Source organism: Sminthopsis crassicaudata, chromosome 5 (assembly GCF_048593235.1).
Source record: "Sminthopsis crassicaudata isolate SCR6 chromosome 5, ASM4859323v1, whole genome shotgun sequence".
NCBI lineage: Eukaryota > Metazoa > Chordata > Mammalia > Dasyuromorphia > Dasyuridae > Sminthopsis > Sminthopsis crassicaudata.
In genome coordinates, this window is record NC_133621.1 from 190,695,568 (window position 1) to 190,710,082 (window position 14,515).

At 36.8% G+C, this 14,515-nt stretch overlaps 1 long non-coding RNA gene across 1 annotated transcript; it reads left to right on the top strand.

The window, feature by feature from the left end:
- The first annotated feature begins 54 nt into the window (after positions 1 to 54).
- LOC141543623 (uncharacterized) lies at positions 55 to 10,317 on the top strand. Its single transcript, XR_012482480.1, has 3 exons — positions 55 to 769; positions 2,790 to 2,977; positions 9,538 to 10,317. It is a non-coding gene; the product is annotated as an uncharacterized LOC141543623 (long non-coding RNA).
- The last annotated feature ends 4,198 nt before the right edge of the window (positions 10,318 to 14,515 follow it).

Consider the following 14,515-nt stretch of genomic DNA (forward strand, 5'->3'; position numbering starts at 1 on the left):
TTCCCATCCCATCCCCGCACGGAATTCCGGGAAGTGTAGTTTCTCGTTCCTTCTCGTGAAATCTTCCCCGGTGCCGCCGATCATCATTGGTTTGTTCTAAGGACACCGCTCTCATGGGAAAGTGTCTTGGTGTGAGTCATTCTTGTCTCTAAAGTTTTTTTGTTTTTTTTTTTTAAGTGAATTGAAAGTCCTCTAGAGAATGGCCTCGCGTGAAGGATCTCTAAAAGGATCAGAGAAAGCAGGAGAAAGGACTAGGGGCTTCTGTCTAAGAACTAACCCAGACTAGTTTCTTTGGACATAATTATAATAGTCAACATTTATTTAGCGCCAAGGTTGGTTTATAAAACAGTTTACAAATCTCTCATTTAACCCTCCGTATCAATCCTGGGCCCGCTAGATGGCGCCATAGAGCACAGAGCGCCGGGACTGGAGTTCAAAGTTAACCTCAGCTTACTTGTTGTGTGACCCGGAACAAGTCACTTCGCCCTCTTTGTCTCAGTTTCCTCGGATGTTAAATGAGCTGGAGAAGGAAATTTCAGCCAAGAAAACCCCATCAAGAGTCTGACGGCACTGAACAACAATCATTAGACTCCTGTAAGATCGGAAAATTGAGGCAGTTTATTTAGGCGCTATCACCTCATACCAAAAATAAGATCAAACTTAAGTGCGTGATGGAAGTAAGGAGTGACGTCATAAGTAAAGGAAACATGGGAAAATAAGCAGAGTTAGTGAGCGAACTAGATAACAAAGATCACGGGAAGCAAAACGGGTAATTCTGATCATATGAAAGTAAATGAACTAAGGCCACTAAACTCAGAAAAAGCAGCAGGGTGGGGGTGGGGTAGGGAGAAAGTGACATTTGCAGCAAGTTTCTCTGTTAAAAGCCCCAACATCCAAATAAATAGGAAACTGAACCAAATTTATAAACACGAGCTATTTTCCAATTGATAAGTGGCCAAAGGCTAGGAAGTGGCAATTTAAAACGCTCCGAATCACTACGGATTAAAGAAATGTGAATTAAAACAACTCCGAGGTCCCTATAAGATTGGCTGACATAATAGAAAAGGAAAATGATCAATTTTAAGGATATATAGGAAAACAGGCTCGCTGATGAATTACTGGTGGAAGTGTGAGCCGTCCGACCATGCCGGGGAACACTGCAGGACGATAAAACTGTGCACTCCCTTTAGTCCAACAATACCACACTATAGGCCTATATCCCAAAGTGATGCAAGGAAAAACAGAAGAGAACTCATGTACAAAAATACTTCTAATGGCTTTGTGTGGTGACAGAGAACTGGAAATGGAGAGGTGCCCATCAACGGGGGAATGGCTGACAAAGCTGGGGTGTGTTTATTGTGCTATAAGAAATAATGAACGGGGTGGTTTTAAAAAAATCTGGAAAGACGTAAAATGTCGCAAAGTGAAGTGAGCAGAATCAGGAGATCGTTGTTCACAGTAGTACAACACAACGCTGATTCATTATGAAAGATTTAGACAATTTGGGAAGACTCATGATGTTAACTGCTATCCACCTCCGGTGAGAAAACTAATGAACTCTGAGGGCAAATGGAAGTATAATTTTCTTATTTTATTTTTCTTGCTTTTTTTTGGTGATGTGGCTAATAGGAGAATATATTTTGCATGATTTCACATGTATAATGAGTATAATATTGCCTGCCTTCACAGTAGGTGGCAATACAGACTGTAGCAAATAAGAGAATTTGGAACTCAAATTTCTTAATGTTAAAATAATTTCTTTTTTCTTTCTTTCTTTTTTTTTTCCCTGAGGCAATTGAGGTTAAGTGACTTGCCCAGGGTCACACAGCTAGGAAGTGTTAAGTGTCTGAGATCAGATTTGAACTAGGGTCTTCCTGAATTCAGGGCTGGTGCTCTATCCACTGCGCCACCTAGCTGCCCCCTAAATTAATTTCTTAATTAAGAATTTCTTAATGTTAAAAAATAAACTTAAAAACTGCCAGAAAAATTGGAAAGCAATTTAAAAGAAATTAGGTTTAGATTACCATTCATACCATATACCACAATAAATGCCCAGGGATCATACAATAATAAACAAATGAGTGGAATAGGAAAAAAATCTTTTACAATACTGCTTAAGGGAAGAATCCTTGACCAAATAAAGGATAGAGAGAATGACAGGAGATAAAATGGATCATTTTGATAATATAAAATTTGAAAGGTTTTCCACAAACTATAAATAGATATAAGGGAAAAAGTTAACTGTGAAAAACAATTTGCACCAAATTCCTTTTATACAGTTCTTATAACAAAAATATAGAAAGAGCTGGTTCAACTATATAAGAATGTTAAGAATAAAACTATTTAAAGAAAACATTTATACCACTTTACAGTGTTGCATTGGAGATTTACACATTTAAAAGACTATTTGTTTACAAAAAAATCTTCTGTAACATCTCTGACATGGAATAATAATAGTAATAACTAGTATTTATGTAGCACCTTCAGGTTTACAGATATTAAATCATCAATTCCTTCAGTGCCCTATAAGGAAATAGACAAACAGAAATTTACTATCTTGCTAGAGTCAGACAGCTGGTAAGGCAGAATTTGAACTCAGATCTTCCTAAATCCAAGTTCAGCATCATCTTCACAAACATGGAAAATGGAATGAATCTGACTCTGGCTCCAAGAAACTGGGCTTGTGGGCTTCTGTGGGCCTGTGGGAGCTCCTCCTTCTATATGCTTTCTTAAAGGTGTGAACTCTAATACATACTAAGTACATAAATCATTGTCTCTATCAATTCCAGTGACTTACTACCTTGTAAGAATTCTAACAATGAATGATATTGGTGACTCAAGCAGTCCAGATGATTTCGGAGCAGCCTGATTGTGATAGGAGATAAAGCAGGGAAGAAGGAGAGGCACATTTTAGTCTTCAAGTTTTTCCCACCTCCCAGATGTCTCTGAGTGGCAACAGCCCAATACAGAGGAAGAGGTGAGAAGAAAATGTGTGTATCTGTCTTTTAGAATAATATATCCAGCATTTGTCTAAACAACAATGCTTCTAATGACCACTAAAGAAACAAAATGGAAATAGAAAGATTGATTATATTGTATATTTGCTACTGAATTTCCTTTAGTATAAGATGAATGGGAACAGAAAATAGAAACAACATGGGCAGAATGAGAAAAGAGGAGAAGAAAGGGAATTCAGATGAAAATGATTACAGGACAAAGAAATTTGCATGATGTAGATCTTAAGGAAAATTGGATATTATGATATTGACTAAATGCAGCTTAAGGGAAATCGCATAAGTTTCTTGGGGAAAGACTTTTACTTCAATGAAATTTATGATACATTGAAAGGAAATTTATTTGAGCCACTCAAGTGTATTTTTTCCATTCTTTTGGTTTTGTTTTACTGTTTCTCGATTTCTCATTCAAATTAAAATTTAGCAAATGGAAACTAATGCCTTCTCATAAAGGCATTAGCTTCCAGTTGCTCAATTTTAATTTTCAAGGGATTATTTTCCTCAATGAGGTTTTGTATCTCTTTTTTCATTTGGTCAATATTTGCTTTTTAAGGCTTTCTTTAGTTTTTTATATTTTCCTTTCTCATCACTCTCAATTCTCTTCCTAATTTTTCCTCTGTCTCTCTTACTTAGTTTTTCAAAAACCTTTTTGAGCTCTCCCATGGCCTGCACCCAATTCTTATTTTTCTCTGAGTCTTTGGATGTAGGACCTTAGATTTTGTTGTCTTCTGAATGTGTTTTGATCTTCCGTGTCACTATAGTAACTTTCTATGATCAGAATCTTTTTCTATTGTTTACTTTTTATCCCAACCTATTATTTGGCTTTTAATTCTTTGTTAAAGGAGGGTTCTATTTCCAGGGTGAAGGGCGCATTGTTCTAAGCTTTAGGTGTTTTGCACAGCTATTTTCAGAGATACTTCTAGAGACCTGAGCATAAGCATTCTTTTCTGCCCTAGAACTGAGGAGTGTACCCACCCCACTGTAGCTATAAGTTCTAGTATACTAAAGCAACAGAATCTTTTCTCAATGCTGATAAAGAGACCTCCTATAAACTGAAGCCCCCTGGGGTTGCTGCTGCCACCTCCAACCCATGCACATTTCTGATTTGCTGGTTTCCCAAGGCCCTCTGATCATGGTTGGGACAAACCTTTCCTTCCAAACTTCTATGTCATCTTTAGTGTCTCTTGGCTGAGACGTCTAGAAATTGCCAGTGCTGTGGCTGATTCAGAGACCCCCAAACCCCATTTCTATCTTTGCTGGCACTGGAGCGAGGGCAGAGTGGGTTACACTGGTGGGTCCTGAGCAGGACTATGTGTTAGACTCCTATCCTACTGCCACAGACTTTTCTTGCTAACCTTCTAAGTTATCTTTGACTAGGAAATGCTCCATTCTATCTTTCTGTAGGTTCTGAAACTCCAAAACTTGTTTAGAGTCGTTATTTAAAGGAATTTGAAGGGATCTGGGGGAGAGTTGGGTGAGTCTTGCCTTTACTCCACCATCTTGACTTCACTCTAACTATAATTATCAAACACAATTTTTCTTAAGCCAACATATGCGGATTGAGAAATACTTCCATTTTTTCTTGGATAATTTACACATGCACTATTAAAATATTTATTTTTCTCAAACATATAATCTCAGAGTTGAAAGGTATTTCAAAAGTCATTTAGTCCAACCCACATCTGAATAGGAATTTCTACTACAAAATCCCCAACAATTAGTCATTCAACACTCCTACCTCCTAAAATAGATGATTTCATTTTTGTGTAGCTGTAATAATTAGGAAGTTTTTTTTCTTATACCAAGATGAAATCTGTAGCTCTGCAACTTCTTCTCATTGTTCCTATTTCTAGAAATCAAGGAACCCTTTTTTTAGGGCCAAGTTAAACTAATGGAATTCTTCATCAACATGACAATACTCAAAGAAACTAAAGCAGTTAGTCTCCTCACCCCAATCATGTCTTCTCTTCTAAAGGTTAAATAGTCCCAGTTCTTTCAACTGGTCTTTGTGTGGCATGGTCTCCACTCCCCTCATCATCTTTGTCATTCTTCTCCAAGTACAATCCAGTTTATCAGTATGCTTCCAAAAATGTGATGCTAAGACATGGTCTGAACACTCCATAGACAATGCAGCTCTATTGCACAGCTGTTTTCAGAGATACTTCTAGAGACCTGAGCATAAGCATTCTTTTCTGCCCTAGAACTGTGAGGAGTGTTCCCACTGTAGACAATGCCACAATATTATCACCTCTCTTGTTCTGAACATTGTGCCTCTCTTAATGCAACATAAAACTATATTAATAGTCTTACAAAGACTGCTGTTCTAGAAAAGAATGCTTTAAGACAAAGTGCTGTCTACTGACACATTTCTAAAAACTAACTAAAGATTTTCTTCTTTATTGGACATTATGTTCTAATGTAAAGATTTTATATAAACACTGTTGACTCATGTTATGCTTGAATATTACATATTATACTAACATATTATACCTTCTGATAGTGGAAATGATGGTGGACCAACACATTCTTCCAGTAACTGCTGTCATATCATGTCTTCCTCAAACAATGAGGAACAAAGCAAAAATCTAAATAAAATCATAGAGTAATGGAGTGAGAAAAGGAAACTAGGAACAATATCCCCACTGTAATGATTCTAAAGTGTAATACTCTTTCTCTGATATAGAACTATAGAATTATAGAACAAGAGGCTTTCAATCTTGGGCTTCTATGGCCTATGAGCATGTTAATATAGTCAGTATTTAGAAAGTAACACACCCCTCCCAAATAAGATGAATTCTCAGAGACAAGTTCAGATAAAACCATTTTTACATGTATCCAGTCTTTAGCCAAGCTCACAGAAACCTAATGACTAAAGACCCATGGAAAAGAATGATTTGCTGGTCAGAAAGCTAGGGCTGCTTAGATTGCCAACTTCTCTTAACCTCAGTTTCTTCATCTATAAAATGGGTATGTCTATATCTGTAAAATCTGTCTGGGATGTTTTAAGAATCAAATAGAGTAATATGTAAAGCATTTTGCAATCCTTATATGGAGGGTAGAAATTATTATTTTCACTTCAAAGTCATCAGAAGAAAGAAAAACTTTTGGCCAACCAAAAACCAATTGTTGCATTTTGTTTTATGTTCAGATAAACAGAGAAGAGAGAAAGAAGGGGAGTTCTTTCCAAGGTGAAACATTTGATTAAGTGACCAGAGCTAGATGTTCACAAAACTGCAAAACTATAGGAGCTATTCCTAGGGACCTTCCTTTTTGCTTTGGAGAGCGGTAGAGGAAGGGAAATAGGAGGCACAGAGAGCAAATGGCACGGAAATAGCTGATGCTTCTGTGAGATGAGTGAGAAAATCGCAGAATCACTTAAGAGTGCTGGACCAGCAGAAGGCTCACCAATAGCATGTACGCATTGGCGGGAGGGAGCATCCCATAGGAACTGAGAGCGGCTACCGCTGCCTCTCCTGGCTCACCACCTCCCCCTGGTGGTTAGATAAAGAAAAGCAAACTAACTTGGAGCGTAATTTGGAAATGACTTACTTGTGCTTTTCGGGACAAAGTCAAGGGCAATTGTAATCAAATGAAAATAATATGAAAACTTGGGAGTTGTAACTTGTTATGAAAATATAATGACATAAAGGAAACTGAATGTGATAATGTCACATGAGAAAAGAAGGATAAATGGTTTGCATGGAAACAAAAAAGAAAAGACTTTTAAATATCTGTCAGTTTTGTCTTTGTTTTTTAAACGCTGTCCGTGGGAGATGTTGTGATTCTTTAAACCGAAATATCGCTAGATGGAGAAGAGGAGTTCTTCAACTTGCCATAGCTTGTTAGGATATTTAAACCCTCAATTTGCGAATGGATCTTTGATCTCAGCTTTGAGGATTCTCTTTGTAGTAATACAGATGTTAAGGAAGTTTTGTTTTTACACTCAACTGTAATCTTTGAAAAATCAAAATTATATATGACCCAAAGGGCAATGGAAAGATTAGGGTGGGAATAATATAATATGTTACAAACAATGATGACCAATGTCTTCCATGCAAGAATGATACAAGGATTACATCAAGGTGAAAAATCTGTGAAAGGAATCTCCGTCCACTAATGCATTTTGCAAACTATCTCTGGCTTACTGACCAATTCTAGAAAGGTGATTGAAGCACATAGTCGTTCCAATTATTTTCTCAGTGTCATACTGCTAGTTAAGTATCAGAAGTAGGATTTTAATCTGTACTCTAAACCCACAACTCTATCTTCTGTTCTATGCTTCTTTATGTAAGGGATATCATTCTGAAAGTAGGATCACAACATGAATATTTAGAACTGAAAAGCTCTTAAAAATAGTCAAATCTAAGGCCTTTCTTTTACAGATGAGCAAAATGAGGCACAGAGAATTTAAGTGACATACCCAAGCTCACACAAGTTCTAAGTGGCAGAACTAAGATTCTGTAGGTAAAATGGTCATATACTGAGAGCAAGAAAAAGAAACCCTGATTATTTGTTGATGCATGCAATAATTCCAAAAGATAGAGAGATAAGTTCATGGTACAGTGGGTAGATCCTTTACCAAAGGAGCTTGAGAGATATATCTATTAATAACATGCAACTCCTTTTACTCTCTAATTAATTGGTTCAAAAAGCAATCTACAGATCAAAAATTGTTTTGAATGAAACTACTCAGCAGAGAGTAGTTGCTTGTTCAAACAATATAACCTTGACTCTCCAGCCAAGTAATTATAGATTCATTTGATAGCATATAAATATTAAAAGGAAACTAAAATTCCTTTTGTCCAAAAACATATCGCTGCCATTTCAGTGTGTAATTTTCAATGTCTTAAACTCTCTAAGTTTTCTCATCTGTAAAATAAGGATGATATCACTTGCAGTCTGTAGCCTGCAAAACACCATGTAAATGTGAGTAATTAGCATGCTACTTGTCTGTGACATGTGTATCAGAAATAGAAAATAGGCCAATTGGATTGGAACAAGAAGTACATGAAGAAGAATTGGCAATAAGCCTGGAAAGACAGGCTCTAACCAGCTTTTGAAGAATCTTAAATGGAGGAGCTGTAGTTTATTCTAGAAACAAAAAGGAGCAACTGGAGTTTCTTGAACAGAGAGGCCTTACTTGGTGAGATCTTTCTTAACAATATCCATGAGATGCAGGGAATGGATTGGAGAGGGTCACAGGGCCTAAGGAGGAAAGAATCCCCAGGTACTTCACCTTAACTGAATGATGTTCATGCAGACCTTCTAAAATAGAAGCAATTTCATGAGAGCTGCCGGAGACCTGCTTCTGTGAGAAAGGGAATCTGGGTGCATTTCTGAGCATCCTATAGTTGACTTACCATGTGATCAAAAGCAGCCTCTTCCCATTGGCTATGTAGTCAAACTGGCAGCATCTTTAAATCTGTCTGATTAAAAAAGTCAGTCTTTTTCCAGAGGAGTATAGAAGTACAGAACACTCATAGCAGGTACTTCATGAGCATTATTCAGTTAAGGTGAAGGGCCTGAGGATTCCTTCCTCCTTAGGCCCTGTGACCCTAAGAAACAGACTTGGAATTTTGGTCTTTTGTTCATACATTTGAGTTCTAAGTGTAGGAAGTAGACTTCCTGACCTGGGATCTTGAATTGTGGGGATCTTGGAGCTTCTGTCCAGGGGGGTAATGGGACTTTTGATTTATTGTGTCTAATGTCATGTAGGGACTGAGCTAAACTGTGAACCTAATTCCCCTCTCTTCCCCAAAGACTTAAGTGGTATGGAGGGGATAATGCCTCTAAGGTGTTGTAAGGAAATGTTTGCTCTTGCTATATATTTGAAGAAAATATTCCTTTCTAAAATATAGTCTAAGAGAAGCTAGGTGGTATAGTGTATAGAGTATTGGTCCTGGAATCAAAAGGACCTGAGTTCAAATAAAATCTCAGACACTTGCTATAAGAGTGATCTTGGGCAAGTCATTTAAGCCCAATTGCTCCCCCTCAAAAGCAAATTTGACTAATAAGTAGTTAAAATAAAGGTATAGCCCCTTAAGCCCCTTAATTATTAAACCCCTAAAATTGAAGAACACAATTAGTGGAAGGTTGAGTTAATAATAGGGATATAAGACCTTCTCAAGCTCTTAAGAGTCCTAGAGTTCTCCAGGAAACAAAATAAAATGTAACATATCCAGCTTTGAGGCAATGGAGACTAAAGTTCAAACCTTTGCAAGTGTTTTCCCCCAAAGAGATTTCAGTTCTCCCACAAATCCGCAAGCACTAGTAGAAAAGAATTTATTTTAACACAGTCATGAATAAAGAAAAGAATCGGTTTTGAGTTCTTAAAAAAATAATAAAAAGTCCCAATGAGCCTCCTCCTTTCTCTCTGAGACTCAGCATAGGCCCTGCAAATCACAGTACAACCTTTAGTATAAAAGGTTGATTGATTGTCACCTCAGTTAATCAATCGGTCCATAAGTATTTACCAAATGCCTCCTAGAAAGTGAATTTGAAGCTCTTATGACTCTCTTCACAGACAGAAGATGTTGACAACTTAAGAAGAGAAAGATAATTCCTGATTAAATCTCAGATACTGAAGCTACCCCAGGATGAACTGGTTAGTGTGGAGGCATCTCTTGGTACCTTGCATTTGAGTCACTAGAATTTCTCCTTCAAAAAATGAGTCACTCCTGCCTTTTTTGTTGTGGCAAGAAACTGGAAACTGATGCCCATCAGTTGGAGAATGGCTGAGTAAGTTTTGGGATATGAATGTGATGGAATATTATTGGTCTTTAAGAAACGACAAGCAGTATGATTTCAGAGAGACCTGGAGAGATGTACATGAACTTATACTAAGTTAAATGAGCAGAACCAGGAGATCATTGTACATGGCAACAACAAGAATATAAGAAGATCAATTCTGCTGGACATGGCTCTTTTCAACCATGAGATGATTGAGGTCAATTCTAATAATCTTGTGATGAAGAGAATCATCTGCATCCAGAGAGACGACTATGGGAACTGAGTGTGGACCACAACATAACATTTTCATTCTTTTTGTTGTTGTTTGCTTGCATTTGATTTTCTTTTTCATTTTCTTTTTCTTTGTGATATGATTTTTCTTTTGCAGCAAGATAATTGTATAAATATGTATGCATTTGTTGGATTTAAACATAATTTTACCATGTTTAACATATATTGGATTGCTTGCCATCTAGAGGAAGGAGTAGGGGGAAGGAGGGGAAAATCTGGAATACAAGATTTTGCAAGGATGAATGTTGAAAAATTGTCCATGCATTTGTTTTGAAAATAAAAAGCTTTAATTAAAAAAAATGCCCATGCTAAAAAAAAAAAGTGAGCCACTCTTTGTACTAGCTCACAAAGTAAGCAAACAGATCTACTTGGCAACTTTTGGCTATGTTTTGCCTTTTCCACTCCATTTTATGGAGTAGACATAGCAGGTTGGAGAGTGGTTGGGAGGAAGATTTATTCTCCTCCCTGTTGGTCCTCAGGAACTATTAACTGGATGCCTTCAATTAGAATTACATGAGAGCTGGATGTAGTTGTCCAAACCTACCTAGCCCAAGAGAACAGCATCTTCTTTTCCTCTTTTGAGCACAGGTCAAGGAATAAATGATCTCTAAGAGAAATCACCCTGAAAGTGGACTTTTATAGCCCAAGAAATGGCAACAGTCAGAGAATGGTGGACTGTCCTTGGAGAAATACAAAAAGGTACATGTGCTTATCTGTGTGGTGTGAGAAATTTCATAGACAATGCATCTTTCCTGGTCAATGCAATCCTAGAACTAGTTTTCTAAAAAGAGAAGGGAGATTTAATGGGTTGCACAGTCTTGGGAAAGAACTCAATAATAATTCCAAGTTTGAGAATTTGATCATCCAATCTTTTATCTATAGAAGGGGTATTTCCTGAATGGCAGAATTTCCAGAAAAAAGAGGAGAATAACCTCTGTAAAACATACTATTAATGCACCAATATGGGACTAAAACCACAGTAAGGGAGAGAAAAGGTTTTGGTTTTGCTCTCCATTATTCATTTAGTCAGTACAGATCCAATAGGAAAGGGATTATTTATCTAAGAGGTCAAAAATGTGTTAAAACTATGGTGTAGTCCTGAGTATGGAAGATCTGTGGAAAGATCTTATAGAAAAATAAAATCCATTAGAAATGAAATTTTTTTCTTGATTGGAGACATGGACTATGTAAATCACTTTATATATTTTCTTCCTTTTGTGGGACTTCTGAAAGTACTTAGGATTTTAAAAATTTTATGCCAGGTAAAATTAAGATTATCTTATATCCAATAAGTACGTGTTATCTTGAATGCTTGTATGGAAGTTAGGAACCCACATGTGGGAATGACTTATAAAAGCAATATTCAGACATTCTCCAGATTAAACTCTAAGTCAAAGCCAAAGATAGAGTGATTGTTCTATGGTCATTATTTGGATTAGATCCAGTCCAGAGGAGACCACAATTCAGGGCAGGGGATCACAGGTAGAAGAGAAAGCCTCATTTCTGGAAACTCCATTTCCATTGCAGAGCAACTGTGTAGATTCCCTGGCCTAAAATCAATTCCATAAGGTAGTCCTTATGGCTCTACCAGCATTGGAATATTCTCTCTCTTGCTCTGTATTCATCATGTGGGGACTTCTGGAATCCTCATCACCCTATATCACCAAACCCCTTCTCTTCCTCCCTCCCACCCCCCAAATCCTCACGCTTTTCCTCTCCTGCCTAATCACCATGTCACCTCATCTTCACTACTGAAGTCTCTTTCTTTCCTGGGTATTTATACTTTCCAGTTTCAGACTGTTCTTGGTCCATGACCACAATAAAAGTATGTATTGCTATCTTTCTGTTAGGTAGTAGAGACCAAAAAGGTGTTTTGGGTTTTTTTATTGCAAACCATTTTGACTGTTTTACTTGATTAGCACCAAATTTTACTAATCTGTCCCCTCCCCTGGGAAGAATTCCTTGATTCTCTCCCTCTTCAAATCATTTGTTTTTATCTTTTTTATATGTTGTACCCATCCAGACCAATAAAAGCTCCTTGAAGGAGCTTATTTTTTTGGTCTTTTTTGTATCCCTAGTTTAAATAGTACATGCCTAATAAACGCTTCTTGTATTGACCTGCCTTTTTGTTTTCATATCCTCAACCCCTCGTCTGCTGTCCTGCACACAGAAGACACTAAATATTTTTTTTAATGAAATTGCCGAATTGATGGTTTATTTCTTGGTTTAAAACATTCAGACTTAAAATCCATAGGCACCTATGCTCTTATCTTAAGTCACTGGCTTGGAAATTTAGTTTTATTTCATTTATTATTTTGTCATGAAAGCAATAACTGCATGCTAAAAACCTCATAGAATTCTCCAGTTCTAATAATATGTTTCTTTTTAAATAGTATTCACATTTAAATGTGCGCACAAATGAAGGAAGTATGTCATAACTCGGAAGCCAGGAAATGAGTCAAAATTGCTTATCCCTTTACTGCAGATTCAGCTAGTGGGCTGGTCGTGAAACCAGAGATCGAGGTTTTCCATGAAAGGAATATATAGCATGGCACCAACAAGGCCAGAACTGGAGCACTGTGTTTTACACTTCCTGCCTTTAGTGAATTTAGTCTAAATGCCTCACTTGCATGTACCATCAACATTTCAAATAACTATTTGTTCTCTTTTACTAGGAGTTTTCAGTTTAGGAGTTGGAATAGGGGAAAAAAAAAGGACTTGGGGGCCACATTCTCAAATCTCAAATTTCTAGTTAATGCTTATGGGGCTCAGATGTCTAATTTCATATAAAAGATAATTTCTATATAATTTCATATAAAAGATAATTCTACCCCCTTCCCTTCTTTCTCTCTCTTTCTCTCTTTTTCTCTTTGTCTATCTCTCTTTTTAACCTTTCTATCTCTCTCTTTTTGTCTCTCTGTCTCTGTCTGTCTCTCTGCTTCTCCCTCTCTTTGTCTCTTTCTCCCTCTCCCTCTGTCTCTATGTGTCTATGTCTCTGGATGTCTGTCTCTGTGTGTCTCTGTTTTTCTCTGTGTTAACATTTTCACCAACCCTTTCTTAAGTCAGTCAAGAAAACAATAAATCAAACCCTGATTTGTATCATTTGACAGTTTCCTAAGTGTAAATATGATCATATTGAAAACTTAATAATTGGTTTTAGCAAGCCAATATGAGTTGACTCTAGCACTCTTGAATCAGCCTCCTTCCTAAGGACTGAGAGGATAGGATCTCAAGACTTCACTTGAATAATACTTTTGAACCCAACTGAGATCTCTATCTACTCTAAATATGTAGCATTACCTCTCAAGTTCAACTCAGGGAATTCCAAGAATGAGAAATTTGGAGAATGCTTGATTAGGGACCAAACCCCCTTATACCAGGTTGTCAGGGCAGACCATTTGTACAGGCAGGGTTCCTTGGAAGACCTAATTGACAACTTAAAACAGAGTTTCTTAAACTACAGATTACAATTCCATATAAAGTCATATAACTGAATGTGGGGGTTCGAAAATTTGGCAACAAAATATATTAAGTATTCTGACAAGATTTTATTTTCTATGTTTATTTTCTATAAACCAGTATATCCATGTCAGTATGCAAATTTGCTTTCATCTTTAATAAATAGCAAAATTATATATGTATATATACACCAAATAATTGTTTTAGAATAAATTTCTTTATGATTTATTATCAGTAAATGTTTGATTTGTATACTTATTTTATAACTGTATATTTGGGGGTTGCATAAAAATTTCTTGGGTGAAAGGGGCTTGCGATTAGAAAAAGCTTCATAAACTCTGACTTAAAAGATATCCCTATGGAGAGAAATGCAACTTGCTTGGCTAAGATTCCATTGCTTCTGATCCTTATCTAATAACCTCTCTCATCAATCACCCTGATCCTCACTCAATTTATTAAACATGTTTCTGGATAAACCTTGTTACCTACTCAGTTTATCTGCCTTAATGAGGAGTTCAGCCCATTTTACCCCATCACAGACACAGCCTTGTCTTCCTTTGACCTTCCCAACTCAAATCCTTCATATCAACCTGCAATTTACCCAAACAAGTGTCTGTTAAAGCCAAACATTAACCTTCATGTGTACCTGTGCTTTGGAACTTATTCTATATTTTCTATATATATGCTATCCTTTCACATAAACTCTCCACCAATTATCAGTCTTCCTCCATATTGGCAAATAACTCCCAAGAATTCAACCAGGTAAGCTTAAGCAAAAATAGTCCATAACAAGCATTAAAGCCAAATCTTAGTTAGGGATAGCTTGGGACTAATATTTGGGTGCTGTGGAAAGAAAAGACAGATCTCACAGTTGAAAGAGGAAAAATGAATCCTACAACCTAGTTTCAGAACACTTCTCTGTTTGCTAAAGGACTCTATTTCACTCCTTTGCCCCCAAAGTGTCTTATTAGCCTTCTATGAAACCTTATTGAAGTTTAGGTGATTGTGGCAAATTTTTCAGC